This window comes from Peromyscus californicus, unplaced genomic scaffold (genome assembly GCF_007827085.1).
Source record: "Peromyscus californicus insignis strain IS unplaced genomic scaffold, ASM782708v3 Scaffold_8__1_contigs__length_139910024, whole genome shotgun sequence".
Taxonomy (NCBI): Eukaryota; Metazoa; Chordata; class Mammalia; order Rodentia; family Cricetidae; genus Peromyscus; species Peromyscus californicus.
In genome coordinates this window covers 57,894,301-57,902,393 of record NW_026294606.1, presented here as the reverse complement: position 1 = coordinate 57,902,393, position 8,093 = coordinate 57,894,301, and the positions used below count along the sequence as shown (strand labels likewise).

General features: G+C 44.6%; 1 long non-coding RNA gene across 3 annotated transcripts in view; it reads right to left on the bottom strand.

Moving 5' to 3' along the window:
* Positions 1-879: 879 nt before the first annotated feature.
* LOC128104146 (uncharacterized) overlaps positions 880-8,093 on the bottom strand; it is a 31,182-nt gene continuing 23,968 nt past the window's right edge. For 2 of the 3 annotated variants that reach the window (XR_008215896.1, XR_008215895.1), the window contains 2 exons: positions 3,871-7,584; positions 880-3,086 (listed from right to left, as the gene is read on the bottom strand). This is a non-coding gene — a long non-coding RNA (uncharacterized LOC128104146). The remainder of the gene's footprint in view (positions 3,087-3,870; positions 7,585-8,093) is intronic. The other variant, XR_008215897.1, reaches the window with a different exon arrangement.

Genomic DNA, 8,093 nt, shown 5'->3' with positions numbered 1-8,093 from the left:
CTTGCAGACGACCCAAGATGGGTATGGGTTACCAGCACCCATGTACACTGGCTCACAGTTGCCTGTAACTCCAGCTCCAGGGGCTCCTGGGGTGGAGGATATTTCCAGAGTCCCTGATTCATAGTCTTTTAATGACTGATGATAATACAATAAGGAATGATAACTAACTCCAGTTTCAATAGGGCCAGAGACCATTTGGGGATCGGCTGGACACCAACCTCAGGCCTCCACAAGCATGCCCACACATGCACATGTACCTCCAAGGGCCCCCTCACATTCACCTGTACATACTTACACACAGGCATACACAAATACATCCACATAAAAAGTAAAAGAAAGTAACTTGGGTGTTTTCTCACTTTCCTTACTATAGCACATTTGTTCTGTTAAACGCCTCCTAAGGGAGGTGAGGAGAGGGTAAAGAACCTGCTGTACAAGCATGAGGACCTCAGTTTGTGTCCCCAGAATCCACATAGAAAAAGCCAGTCATGGTGGCACCCACCTATAATCCTAGCACACACTGGGGCTTGCTGGGCAGCCAGCCTAGGCAAATTGGTGACTGCCAGGATCAGAGAGAAGCTTTGCCTCAAAAAAAATAAATAAATAAATAAAGTGGAGAGAGACTGAGGAAAGCACCCTCAGGCCTCTACAAGCATGCTTACACGTGCACATGTACCTGCATGCACACATTGCACACATGTGCACACACCACATATGCATGAATGCACAAACACACACATACATGAACATACATTGTAGACGAATTTCTAAACAGTCTTATTAAATAAAAAAACATGGAGCCAGATCTAGGGGTGAAAACCTGAGAGATCAGGGAAATAGGGAAAACCACAGCTAACCTTACCTCACCAACTCCGCAGCTTCCAAAAAGACCTACTCCTATATACCCATGCCTATATGCCTTTCTGTTCTGTTCTCTCACTCACTCTCTCAGCCCAGCTACATCACTTCCTCTTCCTGCCCAGCTCTGTCACTTCCTGTCTGTTTGTAACGACCTCCAGACTTCTATGGTTGGTGCTGGGATTAAAGGCGTGTGTCACCATACCTGGCTCAGTTCCCCAGTGTGGCCCTTGAATTCACAGAGATCCAGATAGATCCCTGCCTGCCAAGTGATAGGATTAAAGGCATATGCTCACATTGCCTGACTTTTGTTTAATATAATGGCTGGCTTTTTCCTCTGATCTCCAGGCAAGCTTTATTTATTAGAGCACAAATAAAATATCACCACAGTACATGAACACACATACACATATATCCATTTTAAAAAGAGGCATCATGGCAAAGGTAAGGGAAATATGCCCTCCCCCACCCCTTGCCACCTGCGACAGGCAGGAGAGCTGACCTTGGGGGCATGAGAACAGAAGAGCTGGCCCTGCCTCTCATTGAGTGCAGCAATCCAGAGGGCAGGCCCTGCATCTCACCTGGGCAAAACAGTAGAGCTGGCCCTGAGCCGAGTGGTGTGAGTGCGAGCTGGACCCGAGGGCATGAGAGCAGGAGAACCGGCCCACTCCTTGCTGTCTGCTACATTGGGTGAGCTAGCCAGGGCAGTGCTGGAGAGCTCATTCGGGTGGTGATGATGAGGGAGAGCTGGCAGACTGACGAACGCAGCTACCACCCAGGCCCAGAACCAGGACTATAAGGTAGCCCACCCCAACACCCACCTCATCTGTGAACTGCTGGAGCGTGTGAAGGGTCCAGACCTGCAGAAGGGTCCAGACCTGCAGATTCAAAGCTAAGGATCTCCATGACAGAAGGCAATAATAGGATATCCAAGAGGCATCCCAGTGAGGACTCAGTATTGATAGTATAGCAGACGCCAGAGGCCTCAAACCAGACCAATGACTCATTGCAGTGAACACTTACAAGTAAAACTGTATGGACTGAAGGGTAAACTGTGTGACTCACTGGGTTGTACTACAGCTTCCATGCTGAGATTTTGTTTGTTTGTTTGTTTTGTTTTACTTTTAAATTTTGTTTGGGGGGTTGTAAGGGCAGAGGGTAGAATTGAGGCGATGGGGAGATGAGTGGAATTGGGATGCATAATATGAAATCCACAAAGAGTCAATAAAAAGCTAATTTTGGAGAAAAAAAAGAGCCATCAGGTAGCTGGATGATTGCTTAACTGTAGGCATATTTTAAGAACTTCCTTTTATTTAGTTTGTCATAGGTAATATCCTAAGATGGGGGTGAGGAGCTGGATAGTTCCCAAGTGTCTGATTCACAGCTTTTTAATTACTAGTGCAAATACAATAAGGAATAGTAGCTAGCCACCAGTTTCATTGGGGCCAGAGATCATTCAGGGACTGGCCAGACACCAGAATGGCTTCCTATAGGAAGTAGATTAAGGCAGGAAGATTGACAATTGAAACACAGAGTACTATTTGACACAGTGAAAGCGTCACTGGTTTGGAAGCCAGAGATCCTGCTAAGAGTCTTGTATTGACTACTTCCCTCTGGGAGACCCACTCCTGCTTTCTTATCCTTAAAATAAGTGACTAGACCCTGTATTCTTGGTTCCCTTTCAGCTCTGGAATTCTAGCATCTTACTTGTAATCCCAGCACTCAGGAGGCTGGGCAGAAGAACCACGGAGAGTTTGAGGCCAGTTTGCACAACATAGTAAGCTCCTTGACTCAAACATTTAAAGAGAAAAAGCATTCCCAAACTATGTGGCCCTTCTTGAACATAAACTGACAACCATTTGAGTAGCATAACAGCTCACACCTGTAATGCTCACATTTGGGAGTCATCACATGTTGCTGCGACCATGACTTCCCAACAGTACTGGACTGTCACCCCTCAAACTGTAAGCCAAAATAAGCCCTTCTCCTCTTGAGTTGCTTTATATTTGGACACAAGAGCAGAAAAAGTAAGTTATACACACAGGGGAAAGACACTGTGAGTGTTTGGTCACTTCCTGTGTGGAGAAGGGAGTCCTGGAGGCAGGACCCCAGGCACAGTCTCTTGAGCTTCCAATCCCAATGCTGGGGAGGCACAGACAGGCACATCGGTGGGGCTCACTAGTGGGCCAGCCCAGTAGACTTGGCAAGTTCCAGGCCAGTATGACACCCTGTCAAAGAAATGAGGTGGATATATTGTTATCTAAGGAACAACATGAGTGCAATCACACACACACACAAACTCACTGGTACACACACACACACACACACACACACACACACACACACACACACACACACACACACCTGGCCTGCATTGCCGTGCTACCAGGTAGAACATTCCTGTGCAGCATCAGTGACCATCCCACGCACCACAACCCAGGCATTCCAACCACCCCACCCATCTTAAGGCTTCTAACAGCTCTGAGCTCCATCCTGTGTGCCCTCCACGCTCCCACTATGCCTTAACTCCTCCTTTCATGAATATTTAAATGATAAGTTTGTTCCTTTGAAGACACACATGTTCACAAATAAATTTTTTTCTGACCCCCTGGAGCAGTCGGGAGACTTAACTAAAGGGAAAATGTGTGCAGAAGCATCTGAGAGGTTCCTAAACAGTTATCTAAGGAAAGAGGACAGCCACCCCAAGCCAAAAGAGACCTAGAGCTAAAAGCTCCCCTGCTCCAAAGTGTCATCCCTCCTAGACCATGGTTGCGTGATAATTTTATCACACCATACATAGCTATGAACTGTTTATAAATGACGATACTATGGTATTACTTTTTAAAAGCTGTCCTGTTTGCAGGGTAGGGTGGGTGGGGAGATAACTCAGTCAATTTGGTGCTTGCCTTGCATGCATGCAGACAGAAGCTTTATCCCCAGAATTCACACTTTAAAAAAAGGAGTGGGGGGGGGGGTACTAAAGAGAATGGCTTAGTGCTTAAGAGCACATACCTGAATTCAGTTCCTAGCACCTACATCAGGCAGTTCCCAACTGCCTGTAACTCCAGCATCAAGGGATTTGATACCTTCTTCTGGTCTCTACAGGCACCTGCTCTCACCTGTACAGACACACACATCTACATATAATTTTTAAAAAAGAATAAGAAGTTAGTCATGGTGGCATGTGCTTATAATTCCAGAACTGGGAAAGTAGAGGTGGTTGGATCCCTAAAACTCACTGGCCCCAGTCTAGCCTATTGGTGAGCCCCAAGCCGGCGAAAGACTCGGGCTCAAAACAAAACACAAGGTGGATGGCTTCTGAAGAACAACACTTGAGGTTGAACTCTGGCCTCCAAATACACACAGATACATGTGCAACTGCATATATAGGAACTACACATAAAGATGTGTTATTTGACTAGCTGACAAAATGGCACAGTTCTACATAACTTTTCCATTTGCAATAATACTCTGCAACCCAGAACAGGGTCTGAGGCCACAGTACAGAAACTAGGGGACAGTTGAAGGTCATCTTTCCCACACTGGGGTGATGGTATAGAAACAGAAGACAGCACTGGATGGCTGGAAGGACTAGAAAAGTCCTCGAACGCTGGCCTCAAGAGGAGCAGGAGCCAACTTTGAGAACTCACCTCTCTTCCCAGTTTCCTAGCCTTGCATTTTACTCCCCCACAGTGAATGTGTGAGATCCTGGAGGATGAATGGACTTCGTCTGGCTGTTCTGAGATGTATCTTAATTCAAATGCTTTTGCCTCAGTGAGTCAGAGGCAGGACAGCCTCCAGCTCCACATCAGCTAGTACTTTTCCATGCCTTCCCCTGGATTATATAACATGGCACACTTTTAGAAACTTGGTGTAAGTTACATAGACTCCTTCTGAGCTGAACTTTCAGCTTTCTCGTTCTACACTCTCAGATTTTCAAAGGATGAGATGCCAGTGTGATGGAACTACGAACAGAAGTGAAAGAACAACATATTCTCACTCTGTGTAAAGGAATAGTTTAGTGCAATTGTCTTAAAATATCTACTTCTTGCACCCGTGTTTGTATTGGGATGGATGAAAGAAGCTGAACGTGCCTGGGTTTTATTCTGTTGCTTCTGGGAGAGTTCCTCTGCTGGGATACTTTAAGTGTAACATCACAGGTTAAGGTACCATTAGTTCATACTAACGCTCAAGTGACTGTATTCGTTACTTTTTCTCACTGTTGTGACATAATGCCTAAGGAAGGGGTGCTGTTCGGGCGCACACTTTGAGGGTGATTCTACATCCTGTCAAGCTGATGGTCAAATATCAACCACCACAATGGCGGACGCAATATCCAGAGAAGCTTGTGTAGGAAGGAAGTCTGATGAGGTCATCTTAAGCAAACTGGACTCTAGAAATAAGGAGAGGTAGGACAAGAGAGAGAGATTAGTTCATAGAAATGCTTCAGAGTTCAAAGAGAAAAAGCTGCGTACACAGCCTTCAAGTTCATATTACAAGATGACTAACTATAAGAACCGAAGTCTTTTGGTCCCACCTCACTTCTTAAAATGTCTAGGGTCACCCTTTTGGAACCATGTATCTAAAACAGCCCATTGTCATGAGTGACAAACTTTACCAAGTCCGCTCCCATAAGCACCTCAGAAACCAAAGTGCAGCCATTTCATGCCAGCATGTCTTAGGCCTTCAGTAAAGCCACCTGCAAACTTACTATTAAGTCTAGACAGTGGGCAACAATCATGAAACTTGCTTGGTCCAGGCCCAAAACGTTGTGCCAGAGCCAAACAGGAATTGAAAGCAACAAAGAGCAGAGCAGGATGGAGTGAAGCTGGTCGGTTGCCCTCCATGAGACTCATGTCTGGTTTCTTTTCTTCCCCTGCCTACAAGCACTGACATGGTATTTGTGTGCCATCCCCAAGAGCCCTCACATCAATCTCACACTACTTTTAGCCACTCTCCATGGCCATAATGTCATAAAATATGCCAAGAACTATAGCTTAACTCTGGCTTGTGATGTTCTTAGCCACAAGATGATTGTAGTAAGTGGCCAAGACATGTCCTGTTAAAACCTGTCTCTATACCAATGACACCTCCTGAGGCACATTCTCCATTATAGCTGCATTTTATGTGACTAATAATCTTATACCTTTATTAGTCAAGACACTCTACAAAAAACTGATAGAATTAATATATATCGTGAAAAGAAATGTATTAGACTGGATCACATGATATGAGTTGTGTCCAGCAATGGCTGTCTGCATCCCATCATGCTCAGATCATGAGGCTGGATTCCTCAGCACTTCTATGTGACACTGAAGGCCTGGAGGAAGTCTGGAGAGCTGCTGGGTTTTAGTCCACATTAGAAGACTGAAGAAGCTGGGCTCTGATGTCAGCAAAAGGTTACCATAGCAGCAGCAATAGAGTAGATGCACTCATGAACAAGGAGTGAAGGCAGATAGGCAAAAGCATCAATTTGTCCATCAGACCTCCTTATATATGAGATCTCTTATATATGGAAATGTGCCTCCTCCACTTAATCCTTCCTGTAAATACCATCACAGACCTTGAGAAGCAAAAGAGTGGAAGAGTGGAGAGGTGTTGATATAGAAGTCCTTGGGTCCTCATCCCTGTTCCCAGAATAAAAAAAGTTGGTGTATGTACTTGCTCTGTATCTCACTGGGTAGTCTGGCTTCTCTTGGAGCCAGGGGCTCTGTGCTTTATGATTGTTAAAGGACATTTTTAGTTATCTACCTCCAAAAAGTCCATTAAGCTGGTCTAGAGAGGGTAATCTCCCAATAACCAACACTATAGATTCTAGAAAGCAAATATCCTGGCTATATGACAAACACAGGACTATACCAACTAAACCAACAACTATAAGATAGGCCCCCTGAATCCCTTTCTTGAATGTTTGTGGAGTCTGCATGAAAACTACACCATAATAAGACCAGACTACAAATTCCAGTGACATGCTGGAGCCAACTGGACTTGCTCTTAAGAACCGATACTAAGCATCTTTTCCCAGATCCAAGGAATATACAGCATAAAAATTGGCAGACACTACAATCAGGTAGTGATTATAATTTTGTTGGCTTTTTCTCTTTCTCTTCCTTCCTTCTTTTCTTTTTTCCCTTCTCCTTTCTTCTTTCCTTCAATGACATATCTATATCTATCTATCTATCTATCTATCTATCTATCTATCTATCTATCTATCTACATATATATATGTGTGTGTGTGTGTGTGGAGAGAGAGAGAGAGAGAGAGAGAGATCTGCTTTTACATAAGAGTTGGTAATATTGCTTGCACATAGCAAGCTGAGTAGACTTTTTACCAATCAAGGAACAGAGAAGAAAACCAGTATAAGCTGCTGTGCTGCCCAGGTAAGGCTAATTGAAGTCTAAAAAAATGGGTTTTTGGCAGTTGGATTGGGGTGGAGCAGGGCTGTGCAAGGGCAGAGCACCAATTGTCATTGGAATGAACAGTATGTGTCAGGCTGTCCAGCTTCACATAGGCCAAGGAAACTGGCCTAACGAAGGCAGAGTCCTCTCTCTTCTCTTTTCCCATCCAAGGAGCTCCCATGATAGGTTCTGTCTGTAGAGTGAGACACTGAACCAAGAATGGCCCCAGTACTTGAAGTGGTATAGGTAGAGACAAAGGCTGCTGAGGCTGGCTGGCCAGCTAGTCTTGCAGAATTAGCAAGTTCCAGGTTCCGTGAGAGATCCTGCCTGAAAAAATAACATGGAGAGCAATTAAGGAAGACACCAAGGTTGATCTTTGACTTTCACATGCACATGTACCTTCACACACATTGGCACATACACATGAACACATACAGGTGCATACACCACACACTAAAAAATTGATACAATGACGATTGCACACCTACTTAGATAGCTAAAATCAAGGGTGATGATAATACCAAACACAACCTAGAGTAGTAAGCAACAAGAACCGGCCCCTCTGAGGATGGGATACAAAATTCCACAGCCACTTCTACATCCTACCTTTAAGAGGCTAAGCACATTCTCCGCATATGTTCTAGCCCCCTGTTCTTTGGTGTTTACTCAAATGAGTTGAAAACATATGTCCACCTAAAATCCTACTCTACCCAGATTCTTACAGCATCTTTACTCACTACTATCAAATGTGGAAGTAGCCAAGATGTTCTTCTGTAGGTGAGCATAAATAAACTGCAGAACATGCAGACAATGGGATAGGATTTGGCACTAAAAAT